Source organism: Falco punctatus (assembly GCF_963210335.1).
Source record: "Falco punctatus genome assembly, chromosome: 4".
Taxonomy (NCBI): domain Eukaryota; kingdom Metazoa; phylum Chordata; class Aves; order Falconiformes; family Falconidae; genus Falco; species Falco punctatus.
In genome coordinates, this window is record NC_137583.1 from 3,768,259 (window position 1) to 3,793,842 (window position 25,584).

Consider the following 25,584-nt stretch of genomic DNA (forward strand, 5'->3'; position numbering starts at 1 on the left):
GCTACAGCCCTAAACCCAGATCTGACTAGTAGCTAGAAAGGAAACGTGTAACAACAAACTTAAAAGAAAAAGGCTTGGTTTATAGGAAGCACCTACCCTCCCATGCAAACTCTGCAGAACTTGGGGCCTCTTAAGGCTCTCTGCTACAACGGGATCTTTTGGATAATTCATGAACATTTCTTTCCCTGACAGGGTGCATACCCTCTCTTCCTCTCCTATCAGTCGTTGTTATTCCTGCACCAATACATCAGTTGTGCAGCTCCAGTTGTTCAAAGGTTCAAAATATTTAAATGTCAGTAACGACTTCAAACTCAATATACAGTTGAAATCTAATAGGATTTAGATACTTAGATATTATTTTTATTTTGTTTTAATTTATGGCACATAAATGACAACAGTCTTGCGCTGTGAAAAAAGGGAGCAAGGAATAGGAAGACACAGAGACATTCTGAACAAGTAAGAAAGGAGGGGAGAAAAAATTCAGGAATACAACCGAGTTCAGCATGCACAAGCAACTACAACCATCTTGCAGTTCATATGCATTACCCTACTGTCAAGAATCAGAAAGGTGAAAAAAATTTACATTCAGTTGCAACAACTGTGCATACGGACAGCTCAAAGAGCAACAGGTTAAATGGTAACAATAAAAACAGAGTGGAGATAAACTGTTCGATAAGAGGGGCAAGATAAAACCCAGACAGCTTGTTCTCTTTCCTCCTCTTACCTTACCCATGCTGGGGAACCCTACTTCATTTCACCCTTCTGCGTAATACATGAGGCAAAACAAGAGGAGTTCAACTGGATTTCTCGACTGAGTAAGTTAAGGAATAGAGGGGCAACCATCAAAATCTCATTGTTGTCGCTGCTGCTGTAAGTTGACAACACCCTAATGTTACAGCCTTTATGTTTAATATTTTGACATGCTGTCAACATTTCCTGAAAACTTCAAGAGAAAACAGGAAACGACAAAAAGTTCAGACCCACACCTTGACAAAAGCTAAGCTTTGTACCAAAAAAGGTACTTCCCTGTGCTTACGGTGTTCTCTTGTCCAAATATGAAAGGCCTACTGCACACTGTAGAACACAGAAGATGCCAGAAACACATTCTGAGGTTGTCAGAAAGGCAGCAACTGCTATCAGCCTTCTGTACAATACAATGTCAGTTGTATCTTTGATCAGGCATTTGCATGCTTCTCACTCTTATGATCTTTGCCTCAAGTAAATGGTGGCTATTCTAGGACTGTGTACGTTTGGCATAATCCACTCTTCCAGCAATGATCTGCTCTCTCTTGCCACCATGCTTCACCAGCACATTTCTGCCACCTTTTTGGCTGCAGCTGATTAATGTCTCCGTGGCAGCTTGGGTTTGCTCACAAATGTTGAGAGTTCTTTTTCTACAAAATTACAGCACCTCCTGACCTCAGCAGGCAAATTTAGAACATGCCACCCTTAGGCCTCCTTCCTGCCTGAGCTGAAGGCTCTGCGTTCTACTCACACACCTCAAGAAGGAACCACCACTGAAGAGAGAAGATGAGAACTTGGCTCAGATCTGGCCTGGAGTGGACAAAAATCTGCAAGTGGCCTATGGGTAGAAAGGTAGAGGAGAAGAAAGGGAAGTTTAAAAAGATATGTGAAGTCTCCTAAGGAGAGACCGAGAATCCACGATGAAAAGTTGCTAAACCTGCTCTTGGCTTCTATGGTGCAAGCACATGCACTTGGTAAGGTGGAGCTTCTAAAGAAACAGCAATCAATTGTCCTGCTGTGAACTTTTGCAACTATTCAGAGGCAACCCTCATGTGGGATGGCAGGAGGCTCCAGGTCCTCAGAAGTACCTCTCCCCTCAGGCCAAGAAGAGTCCAGTCAAGAATGCCTGACTGATACCACATGGGCAGCCACCGGACATGTTCACTTTCCAAACCTAGTCACTGTTCTTACTCCAAATTATTATCATGGAAGAAAAGAGACATTCATAAAAGCTGCTTCATAGGAAGCAATTTACAAATGAATTAGACCTTTCCCCTGCCTTCTAATGTAAAGAAAGATAGCTTAAAAAATTTCATAAGTATATACTAAAACATCCACTTTGAACTCAAACAGCTCACTGCATACATAGATACAAGGTAAGAGAATTAGCATGGCAACCACTTGACCAGCTTCGAACTGACAAAAAAGATTTAAATATAATCACACAACATAATATTCACATGCACATGATTTCTACACCAACCACAGAACCAAACAACAGCAGAAGAGACATACTATGTCATAGGACACAGGTTAGTGTGTTCCACCTTCTGGCCACGTTAACAGGTAAGACATGTACGCTGCCCTAGCATTGATTTGTTTATTCATTTTGTGTCTTTTGCTCCAACCAGCAATTGAGGAAAGCTATTTTTACAGTAACTACATTCATTTTCTCCAGCTCTTCCACGATTTACACCAATTCGCTCTAGTGAAAAGATGTCTGATATGTTTCAAAGGGAAATTCAATTTAAAATAAATGAGATTTTACAGTGATGCCTTTATAAATACATAATTTCAGTTTGTCTATTCCAGAAAAACTAGCTTTTCTTCCTCTAAATGAGTTACAAGCATGTTTCTGAAATATAACCATTACCAGATACCAGAATTATGTTTATGCCATGCTCAAACAATCCATTGCCAGCTGAATGTTTTCAAGTATCTTTCTAATTTTTTTTTAATTTTTCTTCCTGCAACTCTTCACTTTCATGAAAACTACTTCAAATAGCGTGCCTACAACTGAAAAACTGCAAAAGCAGCATTCAAGGAACATTTGGAGATATTAAAGTGTATCAGTCCCCTTGTAGACCCAGTACTGCTATGAAACCAATGATTTGTTTCATATTAAACATTCAATCTGAGCAGAAAAAAAAAATAACCTCATACTACTCCCCCACCTCCCATAGGTATACTGCACACTGTGATCAAGACTGCACTTCCCATCAGTACTTTTTGCATAATTACTGTTTTTGATAGTCATTTGAACACACATTAAAACCAAATGCACAAAACAGCTATGCAACATGCAATCTGACAGTAACAAATTCCTACAGATGATTCACTCATATCCACTCAAATCATACACATATCATTCACTCATATCCAAAAGATACTTCAAGTTACTTTAACTTTTTCCAAGACTAGCAAAAAGTGTTTAGTTTGAACTGCTAAAAACTCCTGTCTGTCTCCCTAAGGAATGCTGAAACTGGCAATGAAGGAGCCTGAAAGTTCACAGGATACAAAGCTGAACTCCTCTCCTCTTGAGTTCAGGTTCCTTGCCCTTTCCCTTTATTTCTGAAACAAACACCAAAGCTTTTAATGAAAATGTAAATACAGTGCCCCTTCCCAACACACACACGCTGCCATTTTTGCCACACAACTAACAGTCACACTGTTTAATGAAATACATATACAAAGGCAAAACGCCACAGAACAAAACCCAGAATCCATTTCAAAATTAACACTTTTGTTAGAAAATGTAAGCTTTAAAAGTTGCTTGTAAGGGAAGTTTTCACCTCTGACACAAAAAGATCAATAATACATTCACCTGTGGTCTTTTCTGTTACCCTCCCATACAGCAATTCTCAATTGATTTAGTATTGCATGGGTGACCAGTTGTCTGGGGGGAAAAAAAAAAAAAGAAACCTACACCAAACATGCACCTATCGTGATAAATAGCAGTAATTTTTAAAGTTAGCTTTTCATAGCAGTAGAAGACAAATATGGACCCATTCCTATATTAATAAATAAAGCTGTGATCCATGTAAACATAAATGCTGGGCATGAACTAGGATCATCTAACAACCCAAGCAGAACTCATACATTTACAAGGTTGGCATTTTCCTTGAAATGTCCTTCATTTTAAGAAATAGGCACCAAAAAGCAAGCTCCCCCCTAACAGAACTGACCAAAAAAGTTTACAAACTAACAGAAGGAAATGTTATTGTTCAGGGAAAAAAAAACACACCACCAAACAACACAAAACCCAAAAAACAACCGATACTGAAAAGTTACACATCTAATTTCTGCCTCAGATCTTGGAAGTATCTTTTCTAATCTTTTTCTCTGAACCATTCATTTCCTAGTCACTACTTCAGCCATTATGCTGCCAATACTTTGAAGTATTTAAGGAAAAAAGTAACATTGGTTTTCCAGCAACTGGGTTCTACAGTAAGGAGGACACAAGCAATACAACTCAGTCTGACAGGCTTTCAGATTGATTAATCCTTTGCAAGATGAACACCTTTTCGTATTTAACAGTAACTTTCAGAGCACAACTTTGCTTAGTAAGCATCCACCAAGTCACGCTACTTGGCTGCAATAGGCTGTACTTTGGGCTCCGACAGTAGGTATTTGTCACCAAAACTATCTGTACCTTTGGTTGCTCTGTGCCTGTTCTCCTCTGTTGATCAGAATGGCTCCAGGCTACTTTTCCTAATCAATTTTTAGGAAGATCAGTTTGGTTTGTCCTTTCCACACAGATCATTCCAGTATCAGTCACCCATTTCTCTCACAGACAAGAAACCTTGGACAAGCATTTCCTCCCCCCCACCCACCCCCCCAACCCCCGAAGTCTTTCAATCAACTGTACATACATTCTCAGACACATGCCTATTTGCATTCTGAACTTGCTCATGCCTGAATTGTTTCAAGTATGGATGAAAGCCCCAAACTGTGTTTACAGTTGCCTGGAACTCATCCACTTTACAGCAAGAATGAAAAAGTTACTCAAATGTCAGCAATCCACCAAATGCCCTTCCCACACAAGTTCTCAAGGATTAAACAAAAGTGACTGAGAATCTCAGCACAAAGAATTACTGGCTCTGTCCTCCCTCAGCTGCACATGGTCAGTGAAGTAACACTGAGGACACCACCACCAAGAACATACCAGTGTTTAAGCCAACAAGTTTTGCTGCAAAGGAACACAGCCTGGCATTGGATTATTCAAGGAACTGCTGGGAGCTGCTAGGTACGCAAGCTAACTGTACAGCTCAGACACACCACAGTTACTGTTAAAATATCATTGCAAAGTACCAGACAATGCCAGATTATGTGTACCTTTAGAATAGGATGCAGCAATCCAGCTAATTCAACAGTTAGGTGTTCTCTGCATTCACTCAGGGCAGCTTTAAAGTAATAAATGTATTTTATTGAATGTGGGCTCTGTGCCAGAACCAGCAGTGCCACCGGGAGGTCAATACTGCAATTCTAAGAGCCTGGGCATGGAAACAATGTACAGATGGGGGGCAGGGGGACAGGGAATATGGGCAATAGCACCAAGAAAGGTTTGGAAGGGGCCTTGAGATATTTTTCTGTGAGAAGATAGAACAAATGATTCTCCCATATATTTTATAACAAAGTGCACCTGGGAATAGTTGAACATATGTTTCTGCAATATGAACTAAATCTAACATGATACTACTTGAGTATTTTAGTTACAAACTGCCTAGATAGCTCCATTACCAGCACATAGGAAACAATAAAATAAAGTTATTTGCAAAGAAACCTGCATACAATGGCAAACAAAAGCTGAATATAATTAGAAAATACAGAACGTATACAAGCAAAATTACTTAAACTATGTCAAACATTTACTGTCCCGAGCATCTCCAAAGAGAAACCATGCTCCATTTTAACTCTATCTTACATTATCTTACTAAATACATCCATGAAATTACAGTTCTGGTTTGGGTGGGTTTTTATTTATTTAACAAAGCACCATAATAGACTTCTGCTTCAGAGACAAAATCTCAGGGAAAAAAAAAAAAAACAAAACACAAACCCGACCACCAGTTGTAAGATGTCACAGACATGATTTACATTAGGTCTGGATTATTCACAACAGATCTGTAGTTGTGTGGAAAGGCAAACGCCATTTGGAGAAGAGAGGCAAATACCAAGATCTGAAGTTCTAAACGGAGGAAGGGCTTTCCCCCTACAAAGTAAATATCCATGGAGACTGACTAAAATAAGAGCTGAAGTTAAACATACACTTCTGATAAAGCAAACACTGTAGGTATTGTGTCAATTTTGTGGAATTTTTCAAAAAAATAAAAAGCAGATTTTAGTAGCAATAAAGAAATACAAGCACAGAGCTCACCTGTGGTAAGCTTCCCTTCCCCCAGGAAGGGCCCACAGACCTCAGAAGAAAGAATGGGTCAGGGTAAGGAAGAAGGCAAAGATAAGCAGAGAAAGTTATTTATACCTTTAGTTTTCCTTTAAGCAAATGAAGTCCTATGACAAAAGGATGAAGTGCATCATCTGTGGAAGGTAACACAAAAACAGAAGGTACTTACTATTTTAATAGACAAAGTTATACAGATGCACAACATACCAAAGTAATAACCAAAAAATTATTTTGTGAATTACTTCAATAGTATAGTTAACTTACGTAACATCCTTCTACTGTTGTGTTTTCAGCGCCTTCTAGGCTTTCCTTACACTGAAATATTGCATAAAGTAATGAGATCCACTGCATAAGGCCAGACTGCACGACAGCCAGATACTACCTCAGCTCAGTATCACCTCATTCTTATTCAAGAACATCATAAAAATCTTTTACAGCTAAACACTAACATAAAAATTAAGTTCAAGTTGAATACTTTCTCCTTGGACATCAGTTCCTCACTTATACACAGAAACACCTTGCTGACTCACAAATCTTGGATCCAAAACAAACAAAAAGAAAGCAATAAGAAGCTACGCCTCTGAAGGCTATCTGGATCTTGCGTATAAGCATTAACAGTAAGAGGAAGAATTCCTAGGGAAGATGAAGAAGTCTTGATTAAAGGACTGGAAGCTCAGATTAGTCAAAGAAAGAAGTGTAATTCAAATATACAGAAATATTCACTAGATATTAAACAGTAAAATGCTTTCTCACCCAAAGTTCCCATCCTAATTAGCAATTTCTAAAACAACCCCATGCAGAGATGATTACAGAAGGCAAAGACGCAACACAGTCCCAGAGTCAGTGAGGCTTGAAGGGACCTCTTGAGATGATTTAGTTCAACCTCCCTGCTCAAGCAGGGTCAGCTACAGCAGGCTGCCCAGGGCCACATCAGTTGTGTTTTGAGCATCTCTTGTGAACACACGCTCCACAGCTTCTGTGTGCAACCTATTCCAGTGTTTGACCACCCTCACAGTAACAACAACAACAAAAGTGTTTTCTTATGTTCAGATGGAGATTCCTGTCTTTTAATTTGTGCTCATTGTCCCTTGCACTGTCACTGGGCACTAGTGAGGAAAGTCTAGTCTAGGGTCCTCTTCGTTTCCTCCCACCAGAGTATTTACACACATTGATAGATTCCTCACAAAGCTTTCTCTTCTCCAGGCTGAACAGCTCCAGCTTCCTCACGTCTTTATATAAAACACAAGAAAGTATACATACAAAAATTCAAGAGGAGATCTTGCATTGCTAGCTCACTTTTGGTTAGAAATATTCTCATTCCTAGAATGAGCAGGCAGAGGAGAAAAAAAAAAAAAAAAAAAAAGGAAGAAAAAAAAAAGAAAATGCTGTAATGATTTTACCCAAGCAAACTCTCAAAGACTAATCAGAAATCGGAAGAATACTTTGGGATCTCCACCTTGAGCCACTTAGTAATTCTAAAATTAAAACCTACTTAGAGCCTGAACTGTACATTTACCCTACTTACTAACTTGCATACCCCTCTACAGCAAACATTTAGGAATGTGATATACAAAATATTGTGACTATGTTTTCCATCATGGAAAATGATAGGCAGAGAGACTGGGGAGAAGGGAGTAAGGAATTCTGTCTTTTGCAGACCAGAGGAAAAGCCAAGATCTTTGGTTTTAACAGAAGACAACCATATATCAGCAATAATGACATGTTTAGGAAATAATCCAGGCTCAATCAAGGGAGAGTAGGTGGTGTTTGTTTATTTTTAACAGACTACATTACTGAGGAAAATAAGGTGTGGAAAGTGATGTGACCAGAAAGTATGTGGGGGACGGAGCACAGAAAAATAGGGAAGATCAAAAAAACCCTGTAAGAACCATAAGAATAAGCAGAGGACCAGAGAAAGACATCCTCATAGGAACCAATATAGGCATAGTGGGTGTGGGGTTTCAAAGTAGCTAGGTTGACTAGTAGCAAACTGATAAAAACAAAGCTACAGTTACGATCCTCACATTTAGCTAAGAAGTCAGGAGATTTGTAAAGCCCAGTTTCTGAGGAAAACAAAGAGCTAAACACTGAGCTGAAAAGAGTCTGGGACAAACTTTGAGAAATTTAATCCAGTCAGTATGATGGAAAATTTTAGATGAAAAAGAGGTGAGAAAAATGATGGGGAGGGCTAGAGCTTTTACAGACTGAAAACAAAGCATTTTTATTGTAGAATCAGGCAGAAGAAAAAGGAATCTCATGTAAAAATCAAGAAAGCATGGCATAGCACAAGTATGCTGAGTTAAAGAAGCAGCAGGTACAGTATTTCTACCTGCAGCCAAAGCAACAGCTGTTAAGGGAGTAAAAATCACATTATTTTTCTTGACAGATAAGAAATAAATGAAAAAAAAATCAGCAAGAGTATTCACTAACAGGACTGGGTACAAGGGGGGTTTAAGAAGCAAAAGAGTTGACAAAAATACCAGCTGTTATTGCAGATGTGAGATTCAATTAAACCTGAGAAGCAGATTTGTTCACCTAAGACAATGGCAAAGCCAAGGGAGAAGAAAACGACTCTGTACTGGAGGAAGTTTGCCTACTTGCAGGATTTCCACCTGAGATACTCCACAGTGCAAGAGAAGGAGAAAGGGAAGCAGGTGTTCTGTGAGTTCAGTGTTCCCCGTACAGAAGTTGATCGCTGATCACACTTCAGCATTGCTTTTGAAAAAATTAGAAGTTCTGCTACAAACATTCACCTAATTGCACAAATAGTCAGAACAAGAGTTTGAAACAGAGTTTTCAAATTACAGGTTGGTCGTTTGTGCTTCAGTGTTGCCAACTCAGTTTTGAACTAGATGCTGATGGTTTTAGAAAATACCCCTGGACAATATTGTATTCAAGACTAGGTAGTCACAAACATCAGACATTTCAGCACTGTGATTCGGATGGCCATACATCTGCGTATGTGATATCCTATGTGTGATACTTCTACAAGTGAACGCTAGTGTTACACTGTTACAGCATTCTTGCTGTTTCCTCCAATTTTTACTACTATCAGTTTGTTAGATACAGTACTTTGTCACTGGCAGAAAACAGTATTAAATTAATTTTCTATTGTGTAAAGGAACCATCAACTTTAAATTTAACCAAGATCAGCTAGGGTTTTTTAGAAGTTATGTTAAAAACCTACTACTACACTTATTCCTGTTAATTCTGTCTTTAAATAGGCAATGTGATTTTTAATGTCTCCACAAAAGAAAGTAAGAAAGACAAAACACTCGGTATACAAAGGAAAATTTAAAAAAAAAAAATCCTCTGCCAGACATAAAACATGCAAACAAAAGTGAATCTCTCACAATTACAGCAGCAGTATTATTTGTGGTGACAAAAGAAAATACAGTTTCAAATATAAGACAATTTTAGTCTCAATCTGCCTGATAATTCTATTGAAAATTTTCTTCAGAGCACACAGCACTTCTGTAAAACAAAGTAATTCCAGGTACTGTCCTGTAAGCTAACATCACAAGGGCAGATCTTACTGGAATAGGTAAAAATAGCACTAGTGAACATGCCAAAGGAGAGTCTTTCCACTGTATGGCCAGCGCTTAGATTGCAACATCAGCTGGCTCTCTTTTTATAACCTCTTGATTGCCAGGGAACAAGTCACAGTCAACTTAAAAGGTTTGAGAAATCTAAGAGTAAGCTCTGGAACTCACTTTCAGCTGAAATCAATCCACTGTATCACCGACATGAACACTTTGTTTCAGCATGCTATTATTGCCTGTGTAAGCTTTATACTTGCTTCTAAAGCATTTAACGCAGATGAATGATGTAATTCTGAATACGGTTTATTTTTTGTTAAATGTCAGCATAAAATTAGAGGCTTGCACACTTTGTTGTTTCTTTTGGCGGCAACATGCTCTGGAAGCTACTTAACCTACTACATTCTCTCACAGCTATGCATGTGCCATCCTCTGACGAACCCATTTTGGCCCATTTCTGCAAACGTACCCCGTCAACTCCAACCAACCTGGACCAACCACTCCCTAGCACCTGAACTCTAGATGACTTCTTCCACGTTTCCACATAAAGATAACCTCTCACAGTACAACCATTTAAAACTGTTAGACCAGCGATCAAAATTAAGACAGAAGTGTTTTGCTAGAAGAAATTCATGCTCCTTTGCCAGCAGTTTGACTTACAGATGGCTGAAATTGCTTAGCTTTCTAATTAGGTACACGGGAAAACAGTATCCTCCCATCTTCAACACCACAAACAGGTTTCTGCCTGCTCATGCCTACAGATGGGTATTGATTGGACATGGCTTTCCAATGTTACTGGAGAGGGAGACAGGGAGGGAAAAGAAAGCTATAAAAAAGCAGCACACTTCGCTTGCACAGTTACTACCCTATTTTTTTCCCCCTCAGTCTAAGAAAAACTGAATGATCATTAACATATTTAACTCTCCTTAATGTTTATTTGCACACAGTGGCCCCAGTACTGTGTGTCTATATGAAGAAAAATATATATAGGTCTCATGTAAATTCCAATGTAGAGAGAATTTAGACACATTTGCCATACTTAATGCATTAATTTTTACAGTACAGGTTTTACAAAAAACCACCCATAGAACAATAAGTGCACCAATAAAGAGTTGATAAAAATTTTAAATGGGCTTATGAAACAGATCAGACCTGAAGGAATTCAAATTCTATCACAAGTTATCAAACTAATGAAAATATTAACATGACAGTAATCTTGGAATGAACAATTGCTAGGTAAATTCTGAACTTCTGGAATTCTAAAAGGTTTTACTGAATCTGAAGCTGGAGTCACATCTTATGTGATAAATATGATCACCTTTCAGTGAGACTCAGAACAAAGTTTCTAAAACAAAGTTTAAAAAAAAAAAAACACCAAGTTGTTACTGTATATCAAAATACACCATTTCAACTGGAAGCTAGAGAGCTAACTACAGGTTCTTTCATCTCCACATTAAGTGGAATTAAAATCCACCTTGCTTTTTATTTTACAAGTAATGTATAAAAACATTGCACTTTCTATAATAATCACTTGGGAATAATGTAACTAGCATTTTTTGGGTGGGAATAAATTAGGATTTTTTTAAAAAAAAAACATTAAGATATGGTTAATTAGTGTTTTTTCTTCCACACAACACTGCCACCATTGAAGCTTCCAGTCTAATGGTCCTCCCTGCATTTGCGACACTACTTTGCAGGACCACCGCTCTGTGCTCCCACATTTCTGTAACAATTCCAGGCAAACAGAAGGGGGTACATGTATCTTTACCTGTTTCGCTATACTTCCTTCAGTTTCACCAAAAAACTCTTACGTTAAAAAACTCACATGGTTTCTTCTACACAGGGAAAATTACAGAATAAAGGAAACAGAATGATAATTTACTTGTTTGTCCAACAAGCAGTCACAGTGGGGGGAGACACAGTTCATCTCTTCCACGGGTAGCAGGAGAGTAAAGAGCGCAGTGCCTTTTGTGGTATGCTCATAGATTGAAAGGATGACTAGAAAAAATTCAAAGCATGACCAGACTTTGAGCAAACACTTTTAAATAACTGAAAATGGCACAAGAAAGTAGAATAGGCAAAAACTAGCACAAATTAGCAATAGAGTTGACAGGGACATATACTGGAAGCAAATGACTAGCAAAATAAAAGGCATTACAGAAAAAGAAAAAGGAAGATTAGTCATATAGTAAAGTTTCTCAATAGACACCTAAACGTTAGCCCTACAAAGGCACTGAAGACATTTTCCTTCCAGTTGCATGCTACCTTGCATCTCCCTCTTGATAGTTTGTCCATCTCTGTGTTCCTAAAATACTCATTTTCAAAACTCTAGCTTGTTCTCTAGTGAAAAAAATTATGTAAGAGAGGACTATAATGGGGGCTCTGAGCCATTTTTTAAAGTCTAAACCTCTGAGCCAGCTTTAATTAATATGGTTAACCCCATGCCACACCCAGCTGCAAGTTAGTGAAGCAACCTCCCTCTAGCTCCTGAACTAAAAATATACAAGATGTCTCAACCGCTCTTAACCGATACTACGTATTTCAATTGGAATGCAATATTAATTAACACCCTTTTGTCAGCTGTTTGTCAGAAATGAAATATTTTAGGGTCAAACGAACAGCAAGTATGCAACGTAAGCCGAAATCTGAAATGAAGCAATGTAATGCAGCAGTAAGACAAAACAGGCACCACTACAGTAATCAACCCAACATCTGCAGAGCCACAACACAGCAAGTGAAATGATTCCACACAGCAATGAAACTGAGAACAACAACAACATAAAAAGGGGCTTATATCAGAAGAGCTGGAGATACAGGTCCTATCTGCAGATTTTCAGATAGTGCAAAGAAAACAAGGCAGTTACTTACAGACTCTAACACATGCACAGATTATTTGCAAAGCAATTCTAAAATTCTTTTGCCTGAAGTTAAAACCAATCAGCTTTGATTTAACTGTGCAACTGCTCTGCTTCATTTATGCAAGTGTGCAGGATACATTTGGAACATGTATAGGAGAAATGGCAGAACACAGACACACCTGCAACTGCAAACAAACCCAGTGACCCGCATTAGCCACTGTATTGTTCTACACAACTGCAGAGGTTTTCTACATTACAACCTTAGCTCTAAAAAGCTTGTCATCCCCCATAAGCAAGCAAAAAAAAACCACCCTGGAAAATAGGTAATTCAATTCCATTTACTATGTCACTTAAAACCCTGAAAAAATTATACTCACTTATGTAAACATGCTGTTTATTAATTATCAGTTATAATTCTTAGCTCTGAAGCCTACCAAGAAAATGCTTTACGCATTTCCAAATGACTCAAGAACAGTGCTTTGTTTATCCTCATCTACTGTATGCATTGCAGCATGTCAGTACACAAGATGACCATATTCTATTAAACTGTAAAAGGTCAGTACACACTGCTGCAATAAAATCAACTTTGTGTGAAACAGATGACATTTATAGTACAAACACAATATTCAAGTCACTAAAGGGATAAACGTGCGCCAGCTGCTTTTCAAAGCAAAATTGTTGTTTACAAAAAAATAGCGTACACAGCAAAGCCAACAGAGCACTGAGAATTATTCACAGAACTTTGCCCAAAACAGACCTTCTTTTCAGAAAAACTAACCCTAAATACATATCTGTATTACCCATGCAGAGTAAGTGTATCTACTTCATGCTGTCTCAAAACTTATGTGCTAATAATGCATGCTCATTGCTAAAATACCTCCTAAGTTTGTCATAAAACTGGCATTTTTACCCGATTTCCTAGTGTTATATCAGTTCCGCTTTCCATTAACTTCTAGGGCTGACAAAATGTTTGCACAACCTTATTCAATACACAATGGATGTACTTCATACCAGAAAATACTGAAGGGTTTTGCATAAGCATTTACACAAAATCAATCAAAACTGGTACAATGCAGATGCAAATGTCTGCTCACTTACAAATTAAACTTATGTAAAAATTACTGAAATCATGCTTAAGTACCATGCTTGAAATTTTAGTTAAAGCACAAGTTTTAATATTGCTTTGGCAATTTTTGTTATTTCTCCAAAGACAATTTTGATTTATGCAATTCGGTATTTTTACAAGAAATAAAATGCTGACTTCTATTTCTCTTCACACAATTACAGAGTCCTTATACTCCTGCATTTTTACGTTAGAAGACAGTCCAGGAACACATTTCTTACAAAACAATCATACTTTTCAATTATTCATTTGTTTCAAACTGAATCTTTATTGAAGTTTTGGAAATTGAACTGCAGTAAAACATGTTACCCTTGTTTCCTAGGCAACTGGTCTTACATGACCATGCCACCCAGCTGTCCTGCCTCTCCTCCAGCAACTCCTGGACGTACTAGCTTATTTCAGCTAAACAGTTTGGTAGAGATGTCAGAAATATGAAATTCCCACAGGCTATGGAAATAGGGAGCCAAAGTAATAAAGAATCAATCCTGTGCTCTCCCAGCCTCTTCATCAGCCGGGGCACCACAGCACAAACCTGTGGTGTGCCCGCTGCATGGAGCGCATCCCCACCTCACAAAACCAAACCAAGAGAAAACCCTCCCTCTAGCCCAGCTCGCAGGCCAAGAAGGTAGACAAGCAACACAAGAATAGAGAGAAAGGAGGGGGGGGGGGGGGGGGGGAACTCTGGAGGGTGTTGAAGTAAGGCAAGAGCAAAGATGGGGAAGTAAGGGGTGCTAGAGATATTCCAAGAGTGTGACAAAGGGACTGACTGAAGGTGTCGTGGAAGAGAAAGACAGCAGAAATCAAAGACTCAAATAGAAATCTGCATTGCTGCATTGAATTAGACTTTATTAGTTCATTTGCTCTCATAACTTTACTAGGAATATAAAAATAATTTAAACTTTCTATATCTATAACACAAAACTGAATTTATTAGCACAACTTCTGCATTTGAAACTAACTGATTGAAGACTTATTTATACACAATAATTCAAACAACAGCTTTTAGTTCCCATCTCCCACAGAAGTTTTCAAACCAAAAGCTCCCATCATCTCAATTTAATTTGTTTTCAAAGACAGAAAACAAGGAAAACTTGTTTTTTTCCCCAACTCCCGATTTCCCAACAATGAAGGAGCCAAGTAAATAAACTGGGGGGAGGAGGGAAATATATGTCCCAGAAGAAACTAGTGCTGATTTAGCATACCAAGAAATGCTGACCAATGATTTCCGTGTGTCATGTTTGTGGTTTTATAAAATATGAGTTATTTTAATAAGTTGTAGTAAGTTCAGGCCCTGAGACAGCAGTAACTTCATAAGTAATTTAATTTAAATAGACTTTGTTGCTAAAGAATAAAAAATGGAAAATTATAGGTAAACACCAAAGGCATTCAACTGAAAAAAAAAAAGTTTTACATCTTCTGTGGAAAAAAAAAAAAGAAGGTATCTTCTCTGCTGCTTCCAAATTTTCTTTCAAAGCAGGTTAGTCAGCAGTGTTGCACAATAAGTCAGCCAGTCCTGAAGATATTAAGTATGGCAACAAACCATAAGAAAAACACATTCCAGATTACTGAAAGCACCACTGCTCCAACCCAAGTAAACCAGTTCAGTTCTTATTTAATAATCTAAGACTAAATTGCTTACCATATTAATCACTCACCCATTTCACGAACATATATTCAGATCCATACCTTTTTTATGATTAATTATAGCCTTAGGGTTTACCTATGGAAAATTTTCATTAGGAAAAACTAAATTAAAGCCACTTCCATTCTGAACGGGTGTCCACAGAACAGATTTAACTGAACTGGCTGAACTGTGAAATTAACTCTCACATTCACCAATTCAATCTTTTCTTCTGCACCAACGCTGCAGACATGTCCTAAAGGATAAGAATGCCCATTCAAATTATATCCTAGTTTTACACAATGCAGTGATCCTTTAGGCAATATCTGGAGCTGAGTTTTTCAGAAGCATTAAAATAAAAAATATTTTTGAAGTCTTTTGTGCAAAACTATTTTCAGGTATTTTAAGTTGGCTTCAGTTTTGGAAGAATCTTAGCTTTACTCTATTACAGACCCTTCTACATTTTGCATACCTACAACAACCTACAATTGCTTCTGGAATGCACACTGTACTGTAGCAATTCCACTACAACTGGTTTTGAGGTCTCATTGTCCCAGGTAAGGTCTCTGTATTTATGGATGTCACTTAAAGGCTAAGGAGGGAAAAAAAAAAATCCACAGAAGTTATTTAGCCTGACGTAGGCAAGACGAACAACGGACGAGAGACTGCTGCTGTTAGCACAGGCAGGTTATTTGTGTGTACATTTAGACTGCAGATAAAAAGAGTCCAGAAACAGTGCAACCCTCAAGCCCTGGCTCTGGAGTAACACCGACTCCGCATGGCAAAGTTGTAAGAATTTAGAAGAAATCAAGAAACTAAAGAATCTTATTCTCGTTTTCAGATGTCTTTTTTTAAACTGAATCCAAGTCGGAAAAAAAAAAAAAAGTAAAATCAAGGAAGCAGTTTGAACTGAAGAACGCCTAAGCAGAAAGCATTCAGTTATGCTAATATAACTTAAACGCATTTTCCGTTCTCGGTTCAGAAGACGGTGGATCAAAGTAGCAGAAAGGTTCGGGAGTCCCCGCTGGAAGCGCTGGGGGGACAAAGCCGCCAGCAGCGACCTGCAGACCCGGGAGGCCGAGCAAGCGGAGCCCCGGCCGGGCATCCCCCCCGCCATCAGGGCGCCGTGCCAGGTGCCGCTGGATGCCCGCTGCTCATCCCGCCCGCCGGCGCACCGGGCCGGGCCGCAGCCCCAGGGCACACCCGCCCCGGCCGCGCAGCACCCCCAGCCCCGGGGGACGGCCCGGGGCTCCGCGCTGGCGCTGACAGGCGGCGGCCGCGGCACACCCCCCTCCCACCTGACCCGGCGCACCGCGACGGGCCTCGGCCCCCCCACCCCGGGCTGCTCGGCACCGGGCCGCCCTCGGGAGGCGGCAGCCCGCGGAGGACAGGGCGGCCCCGGCGGCGGAGGGGAGGCGGCGCGCACAGGCGATCCGACCGCAAAGGGCTCCACGGCGAGCCGCGACCCGCAGGCACGGAGCCGGCCGATCCCCCCTCCTCCGGCCGCGCTCCCTGCCAGGAGGCGGGCGGCCGCCCTCCCCGGCGCTGGTTTCCCTCGCGGCCAAGCCAGCGCGCCCGCGGCTGAGCCGCCGCTGGGAGCAGCCGGCGCCGCTCCAGGCGCCAGCACCGAGGGAGGGAGAGCCGAAGAGAAAGGGGCGAAGGGGCAGCCCTTCCCTCTCTCGCTCCCCGCCGTGTCCTCTGGCGCTCACCGGCCTAACGCAGCTCCTACCTATGTCACGCTCTCCCGACGGCTCACTCCAGGCTCCCGTCCCGCGCGCCGCCGTTCGTTTCGTTCCTCATCTAAAATGGCGGCCTCACACTCAGCGAGACATTTATCCTCCGCCCATCAACCTCTCGGCACTCCGCTCCTTCCCTTTCGCCTGTCTCCCGTTCTTTCCCCGTCCTCCCCTTCCACGCCTCTCGGCCTGGCCGTGGAGCGCCGAGCAGTCGATAGCGCCCGCCCCGCGCCCCCGCCCCCAGCGCGGGCCGCCATTTGGGAGCGGCGGGAGCGGCTGAGGCGCTGTGGGGTGTCCGGCTCGGGCGCGGCGGGAGGTGTGGCGTTTCTCGCCGCTCCGTTCCTTCTTCTCTTCCTCCGTCCCTTCTCGGGCACCGACCTGCAGGTGGAGGCTGAGCTCTGCCGCTGCACCGGCGGGGCTGGAGTGGGCCCTGCCGGGGCCGCCCACCGCCGTCCCTCAGCGCTGCCGCTAGCCGGGTATTACAGTCGTCTCTCCTCAAGCCCGCGCCGCCTTGCCTGGGCTAAATCTCTTGGTTGTTTGACAATTAGTTAAGCGGGGGCATCGGCTTAATTAAGTGACCTGCCTCGGCCACACGTCTAGAGTAGAGCCCGTCAGTCTTACCTGTTGGAAAGCAAACCCTGTTTCTGAGGGGAACAAGCAGAAATTCCCCAGAGGCTGAGAGGGGTGGGGTGTGAACTGCTGGGAAAGGTATCTAGGGAGAAACAATAAAATAAAATAAAGTAGCGTGCAGCCTGTTTTCCTGCAGGAGATGGGGAGCAGCTGTCAGACAGACTCCCCTGGATGTAGCTCAGCACAGCCTCCGTGAGAGAGTGAAGATACTGAAGGACTGTGGTGTGGTTTACTGCCGGTGCATCTCAAACTAACCTTATTTTAGGTCAGGCTTTGAAGATGTACAGCACTGCATGTTAAATGGTAAACAGTTTATCATCCCAAACCAAAACTTGTAAGGATAGCCATTGCAAAGTAAAACATTTTTCCTAGAACTGTTTTTAGAGGGCGTACACTGCATTTACAGTCATATAAGTTACATTAATTGTTAATTAAATGAGCACTTCTCTAAAAAGAGCCTCCAGCAAAATTCTCTCAGCCTTATTTGGGATTTCTCTACAGAAGAAGGTTTATTCTGATATAAACCAATGCTTGAGTTCAACTTAAGTCACATTAACCTCATGGAGGCATAGCAAGGGCAAGAAAAAAAGCAGCACTGTTGGGCTTGCCTCTTCTAAGCACCAAATCAAAAAAGCATACAAATTCTTTAGCTACTGGTGCCCTCCAGGAAGAGGTGTGGTTGCCAAGTAATAGGAGATTGAAATGGGGATGGCAACCTGGAGTTCTAGAAGGCTGAAACAGTAATTTCCATGTCTCTACAATAATATTCTGATTGGGTACTTCATTCCCATGCATTCTAGAAGTGATCCACTTACTCGAATCAGTGTAATAATGCCTTCAGTTTAGAGGATATTGCTACAAGAAAGATTTAACTAACCTTTTGTAGCACTCTTACAAGCCAAACACACAGAGATTTCAACCTTTCTATCAGGAAAATCAATTGTTCTCTTTTTCTTTTCCCCATAGCCACGGGCTCAGACCTTCCAAAAAAGCCCAGAAAAACAAACCCAGACCAAGGCGTTATCTACCAAGATTAAGTCGTAAAACATGAATCATTCTTTTCAAATTCTTAGAGAGTAGCTTTTCTCTTAAATGTCACATTTAAACTGAAGGAGTCCTCTGATGCACAGACACATTTTCCATTACTTTAACAGGAGTATTATCCATGTATCTGTGAGAGTTGGTCTGGGAGAAACAAAATACTTCAAAGCAGTGTGTACAATAAATATTCGCATGTCTTAAGACTAAGCATATCCATGTAATAATGGCAGAGGTACAGATTTTCATAAAATATGCAAAAGTTGCTTAAAATATTGTAATATAAAATATGAATGAGAACATGCTATGAAAAGCTTAAAAAAGGAAAGAAAAGAGATAACCACCTCAGGAAGAGGCTGTTTTGACAGAAAGCCTGTCATAGAAGTTTTAAACTTTTTTTAAAAGAGTAGAAGGAGCAAGGATTGTAGTTATGGAACAAATGAACACAGATACAGAGGAAAGCAAGCCAAGTCTCAGATAGTTAAACAATGTAGTGCATGCAAAGAAATACAATAATTACAAGAAATGAAAAGAAAACAAGGAAACCAAGCAAAGAAACTCAAACATTACAGCATTAAAGTAGAAGGGAAACAAAAATTGAACAAACTTTGCAAAATAAACTGAAAATTATTAGCATTCTTCCTGAAGTTGATCTGTTTTCTGTTTGTGTTCAGTGGTTGGGTTTACAATATGTTTAACATGTGAATGTCCAGGTAATAGGCCTCCATTTGTCCAGGCATATAATCAAATTGTACTTATTTACCATCTGAAGTGGTTTTTCCCCCGCATAAACAGTAGCCTGAGGAATGGTTAGAAAGAGAATGAGAACCAGTGCCAGTAGGGCTTTAGAGCAGGCTAACTTAGTGACAGTAACTATTATCTTGAGATACTAGGCAAATCTGTCTAGTGGCTGTAGACTTGGGAAATCCCTTTCATCCAGTGGGAGTGTCACACAGGCAAAGCCATCCCAGCCTCACAGACTTCGGTTTCCTCATAGTTAAAAATGGGATGGATGATTCTGAGCGACCATCTTTTCTGCCTGCTGAAAAGAAGCATATAAAACCTTAAACCTGTTACTTATTTGTTATGGCTCAGTTTGCTTTGTGCAATATTTATTATTCCTTATCTACTTAATGATGGTTACTTGGGGAGTCTCAAAAAATATAAAATGTTTTAAGTGGCATCATTTAACCTTAATTGTACCTTTAGTACCTAAAAGACCTGTAAGCTGCACAGGAATGAGTAGCAATAATTAGGAGTGTAATGCTGGCTAGGAAAAATAAGAAATGTATATACACACTTCGTTATGGGAGCTTGGGTATGAAATACTACTCCGTTACTTCTCAAGCCAAAGGTTGCTAGAGACAAACTTTGCCATTTTCTCCAGGGTTATTCAGTCTGAGCCACATTCAAAGCATTGTACTTCTGCATGTTATTTTGATATATGCTATAAATTATTATCTTTTTCCCCTTAAGAATTTTTTTTCTTTTTGAGTAAGAGATCATTGCTTAGCAGAAAATTAGTTCAAGTTAGATACAAAAGAAGTCCCATGTACAGAGGCCATGGAGAAACTGGCCTTGAACAAATCAAGCAACAGCAACCGACAAGAGAAGTACTCCAAATAAGGAATATCTTATTAGTATGAAGATGCATAAGCTATTTATATTTTGTAGTTCAGCTGAAAGACTTTTATTTCCCCATGTCACTGCAGTGATCAAAGAGAGATGGGAATTAACTTTGTAGTTTATATGGGGGTTTTCATATATTGTAGAACTTAAATTGCATGTATTGCAACAGTAGGGCATCTTATATATGAAGGTGTTAACAAAGCAGTAAACTTGTTTTGCTGGAACAGAAAATGTAGCACAGTCTGTGCACATTAATTATTTTTGTTGGTTTATCCTGCACAAACTCTTTAACTATTTCTGTTATCCATATTGAACTAAATGTGGTTACTGTTGGGCTGGCTACGGTGCATACCTTCCTCCACTCTGTTTGGCATCTCTTCAGCCGAATAGTGAAACTAAATCTTGGGAGTCTTTCTCTTCCTTCTGAAAATAACACCTGACTTCTTATAGGCACAACACAAAAGACACTGCCTTTCAAAAGCTTCAGTCTTTGTCATCAGTCATAGATTATAGATGTAGTGACTTCATTACTTCCCTGGAAAGGCTGGATTCTGGAAGCAAATCCAAAGTTTAAGCAGCTCCTGCACTCAGAAAACTCAAGGGAGGTCAGTCAGTCATGAGACAGGGATGCACAGGCTTGTGTATCCTCAGGTTCCAACCCCCGAGGATTTCCTTCAGTAAACCTTTGTCTCAGTGTAAAGTTGAATCATGTACTTCATGATACAGAATGGACTGTCTGATACAAACCTCACAGATACTGAATCATGAAATAATAACAGCATATATTTTTAAGTTCACTTCAGTTTATTTACTTCCAAGGTCAAGCCAAGTGCTTTAAGGCAATTACCAAGAGCTATCATGCAGTTTCTTTTGTTGTGTTTTACACATGCACACACCTTGTGAAACACACTACCTGAGGTGAATACATTGTGCCATAGTTGCCTCCGCAATAGTCCAGACATGTTTTCCCTGATTTGTTGACCACTTCATTCTGTATATAAATTTAATTTAGTATCTTTACTTTTTCCTTTACTTTTTTTTTTTTTTTTTTGCTGCTGTAGCACTTTCATTTAAGAAACATGTTTATCTAAAACCATATATAATTCTTTGTAATGTCAAGGGCTTTTATCCTCTACCGATTTGTATATTCTTCTAGAATCGATTGCATCTCTAATACTATAATCCATCTATTAGGTATTCATACTTACATGGTTCTTGGGTTGACCTTATATAAACTTAACAATAAAACATCAATTGCAATAGGTTTTCAATACAAGTTTGTGTGGGAACACTTCAGAATAGAATTGAAAGATTTCATTAAGCTTTGCAGTAATAGATAAATTATTCTGAGAGAACAGCTCTGCAAACAGTAAACAATAATCTCTTACTGAAAAAAAAAGTTACATTAGCCTTTGATCACTGATAATCTTACATGAAACATTCTTAAAATTTTCAACAAACTCTCTACCGTTTTTCAGTCCTCCATATGTTCCTGCTGTAATTTATGGTATTATAGATATCCAGTGTCTCTGGGCTTGTTACATGCAGTGTAGCAGAGAATTTTGGGTTCTCCAATTTCAGTGCAATGCAATTTGCTTCTAGGAAAATTCAGAGGCACTGCACTACCCCATCCAGTTCTCTCACACTCTTCCCCAGACAGGGTGAGTTAAGTTGCTGTCCTGAATTTTAGTTACGCATTTGCAGCACATATTACCAACATTTAATTTTCTTCTAGTGTGAAAAGAAGTTGTGACATGTGAGAATGCTGGTCATAACTTTGAAACCTGAGCTGTAGGTCCTGCTTACAGACAATTGTCCCTGTTTCAGGACTCAGGCCACGGCGCTTGACTCATTTACTGTTATAGACCTTGGCAACCCATTTGTTTGCACATGCAGGACAAGCTGACTGAAAAAGTAAAATCATAAAAATATCACTACAGCCATGTGGTTTCAAAGTGATCTCTATTAAATTGTGTGACAAGTATAGTTGTGTTTTACTATGTAACCATAGCTGTGGTTTTCCCCTGTAGCTGGAAATGTATTGGAGGGATAGCAGTTATGTTCCCAATAGGAGGGCTGAGAATCTGGGTAACATTCCTTTCGTCACAGACAGAACTTAGGAAGACAAATGTACTGAGTCAACTAGTATACCACCATATACTGAGAATATCGAAGCATGGAAATCATTTTAGAATAATGTTTTATAAATTTAATGTGGAGATGCTGAACCGGTGGGTGCCACCTGCACAGTGAATTAATACTCTGTCTGAATAAGCATTACTGGAGCTCCAACACGGGGGGTGGGGGTGAGGGAAAGAAATCTAGGCTTTCGTTTGTGGCTATTTGAACAGTCATTCCTACTTCACAGACAATAAATACAGCACTTTGATTTATACATGTATTCTATTTTTGAAACCTAACCAAACTGGTTTATTTGGTTTATTTTGACTTTCTGAAAAAGTCTAACCACAATAAAATCTATTCAGAGCTAGGTACTACAGTTTAAAAATAAGAAAGCATAAATAGCTCTTTCCCGACAAACATTTTTAGAACCTAGCCTGAATACATAATTGCTCAGCTAGAGATGATTTTTATTATACCTGATACAGAGTTACATAAAAAGACTGATCATCTGATTTGGCATGACCTCAATTATGCATTATTTTTCCTGTGCATGGAGAATTTTTAGTGTGTGGTAACTGAACTGCATTCAATACTTAGTTTCTCTAGAAGTTATTTATTGTCATAATGTACATTAGGGTGACCGCAAAATTTCAGTTTTCTATGAAGAATCCTGAGAACTGAATTAGTAGCAACAGAGTAAAATAGGAAGATGTGTGTACATGCACATATGTACCTGACTATACCTGAGCGTGCGTGTATATATGTTCAAAACATATGAAGGGATGATAGGCAACAAAAGAAAAAATTATAAGTTTTCTTTTTATCTTTTTGTAATTCTTATTTGTTGTGATTCTTTGTAAAAAAAGCCAAACTTTTTTTTTTCAATAGTTCCGATCAGGAGCCATGTATTTGTATTGTGTATGGAAACACGCTCTTTTTGACATCACACTCTGCTTTTTTCAAAGGTAGATTCTAAGAGACAGGGGAATCAAAAGCAGTCTAGCCAGCATATCTATCCAAGCTGCTCTCCAGCACTGTTATTCCCAGAGAAAACTGCACTAATTAGAATATAGGTATAAGGTTATAAACACCTGGCATCATTGAGAGGTTCAAGTTACCAAGCAAGATGACAAATTAAAAGTCCATTTTAGCCATGTGCATACCTTCATGTACTAAGGGAAATAGAACTCTCATTTACTGGATTTGTTATAAAGCGCTATGCAAAGTAAGAAAAAAACCTATTTGGCTTTCAACATAAGCCTATTTATCCATTGTCTTTTAAGTTCATCTCAAAGATTCAGATAAACAAAGATAAGTGATCAAAGGCATACATTACCTTTGGCAATATGCCCGTGTTTTAGCTAGCCTTTGATACTTTGTACCTCAAATGTCATATATAGCAAATTGTGCTGAGAAGGGTATGACAATTAAGAATTATGTTGTAAGCTCGTAACTTCAGAAACAGTGTACTAATGAAAACATAACAACAGTTGAAGATTTTGTTATTAAGCTGATTAAGCTCCGTAGCTGTACAAGTTCATAACATATCTGTCTAAAGCATGCTGCTTCGTAGTATTTCAGAACTAAACTAACGTGCATCGGTGAAAATTTCAGTATATGCTAATGCAGCCTATCTCTGTTACAGGTTATCAGCATTATTCGTGTCGGCAGCAGGATGCATCAGTAGATTTCACCACATGAAGCTCTGCAAGATGATACACCAGTGTAATGCTATTTAAAAAAAAATGCTTATGTAGATGGCTAATTTAGTCTCTGATTACAAAGACAGGGGATGTTTGTCAGATGTTTCATGTCATTTGTTAAAGGCTTTTTGTTGCTGTTACCGCTGTCCCATCTAAGAAATGAAATTGTAATCGGATTGATTATATGCATCAGGATATGCTTTTTCTCCAACAGAAAAGTCAGTTTAATTATGCTTAAAGCTTCTAAAACAAAATGATGTTCCTTTTGGTCTTATTTTTGTAAGAACTTTTTTTTTTTCATTTCTTTTTGCAAGATAATAAAACCCAAAACAATGCTGTGAGCAAAACAACTAAATTACTTGAACAGTAATTAGCAAAGACATCAGGTCAAAGGAATGCAAACATACAAGTCTATTGCTATGCCTCACTGCAAAACTCTAGTATGCGTTAGTAGATTTGTTAAATCTTTCAGCAATTGCAGAGAAATGAGTATCAACATGTCTGGTTCTACCTGAGTATTTTTAATACCTTCAAGATGTATATCTAATACTCAGATGTATTCAGATTAATTTGTTCTGACATTCCTTAACTTCAAACTTATTTCTGGTGGAGACAGAAGTTTCTATTAGCAACAAATTATGTAAGCCTTTTTTCTGCACTTCATCTAAACAGAACAGTGACATAAGAACTCAAGTAACTGGTAAAACATTATTGTTGAGACATCATTTTTATTTGATAGTAAGGCTGAAGGAAAAAAAAAGCGACGTATTTGGCAGGGCCGAGGGGCACTAAAGCCCTGTTTTTCATAAAGTAAGCATTGCTAACATCTTTGTGAGTTAGAGTAACCTGATTCTATGTTCGCTAACTTTCAGACAGGAAACGGAAAAAAAAAGTTGGTTTTGTTTTCCTCTAACGCATATGAAGTTAAATGGAGGGAAAGGAATAGCAAATACTAGTTGCCAATGTATAATATATATTTACCTACAATTCCAACTTGGTGTCTGATGACTTCAATATACCATTATTTTAATTCTTCTATATATGTCATGCTATTACCTTAATACTAAACAGAGTACTACTTGTAGTAGTATAGGGTCAGTGGTGCTTTATGATGGTTCTGTAGCTGAAGTAAAGTTAAATCTTTCCTGAAGCAAGGAGGGTGAAACTCAAAAGCATTATTGCTATCTGATCAGTTGCTGAGACATCTCCCCAGGACATACTTGACAGATACACCTCTTTTAAGACTGTATTTTGAAAATAAACTAAGGTGGATATCTCTCTCCTCTTGTGAAGTCCATATTGCGAATAAGAAACAGTATGACAAAGACACCTTATGTTTGTGTATGCAGTCTTCAGATGCTTTGACCCAGCACTCTCGGGCAAGTTATCTGACTTTTTGTAGCTTTCAGGATCACAGATTTCAAAATTAGCTATT

General features: G+C 39.4%; 1 protein-coding gene across 7 annotated transcripts in view; it reads right to left on the reverse strand.

Annotated features, from left to right (window-relative positions):
* RAF1 (Raf-1 proto-oncogene, serine/threonine kinase) overlaps positions 1–20,732 on the reverse strand; it is a 47,853-nt gene extending 27,121 nt beyond the window's left edge. Inside the window, exons 1-2 of one of the 7 annotated variants that reach the window (XM_080386157.1) lie at positions 17,019–20,732; positions 6,227–6,282 (exon numbers count right to left, since the gene is read on the reverse strand). The gene's annotated coding sequence lies outside the window, so the exon portion shown is untranslated. Of the gene's footprint in view, positions 1–6,226; positions 6,283–16,998 lie in introns of all 7 variants that reach the window. The other 6 variants (XM_080386154.1, XM_080386152.1, XM_080386158.1 and 3 more) reach the window with 6 other exon arrangements.
* Positions 20,733–25,584: the final 4,852 nt, after the last annotated feature.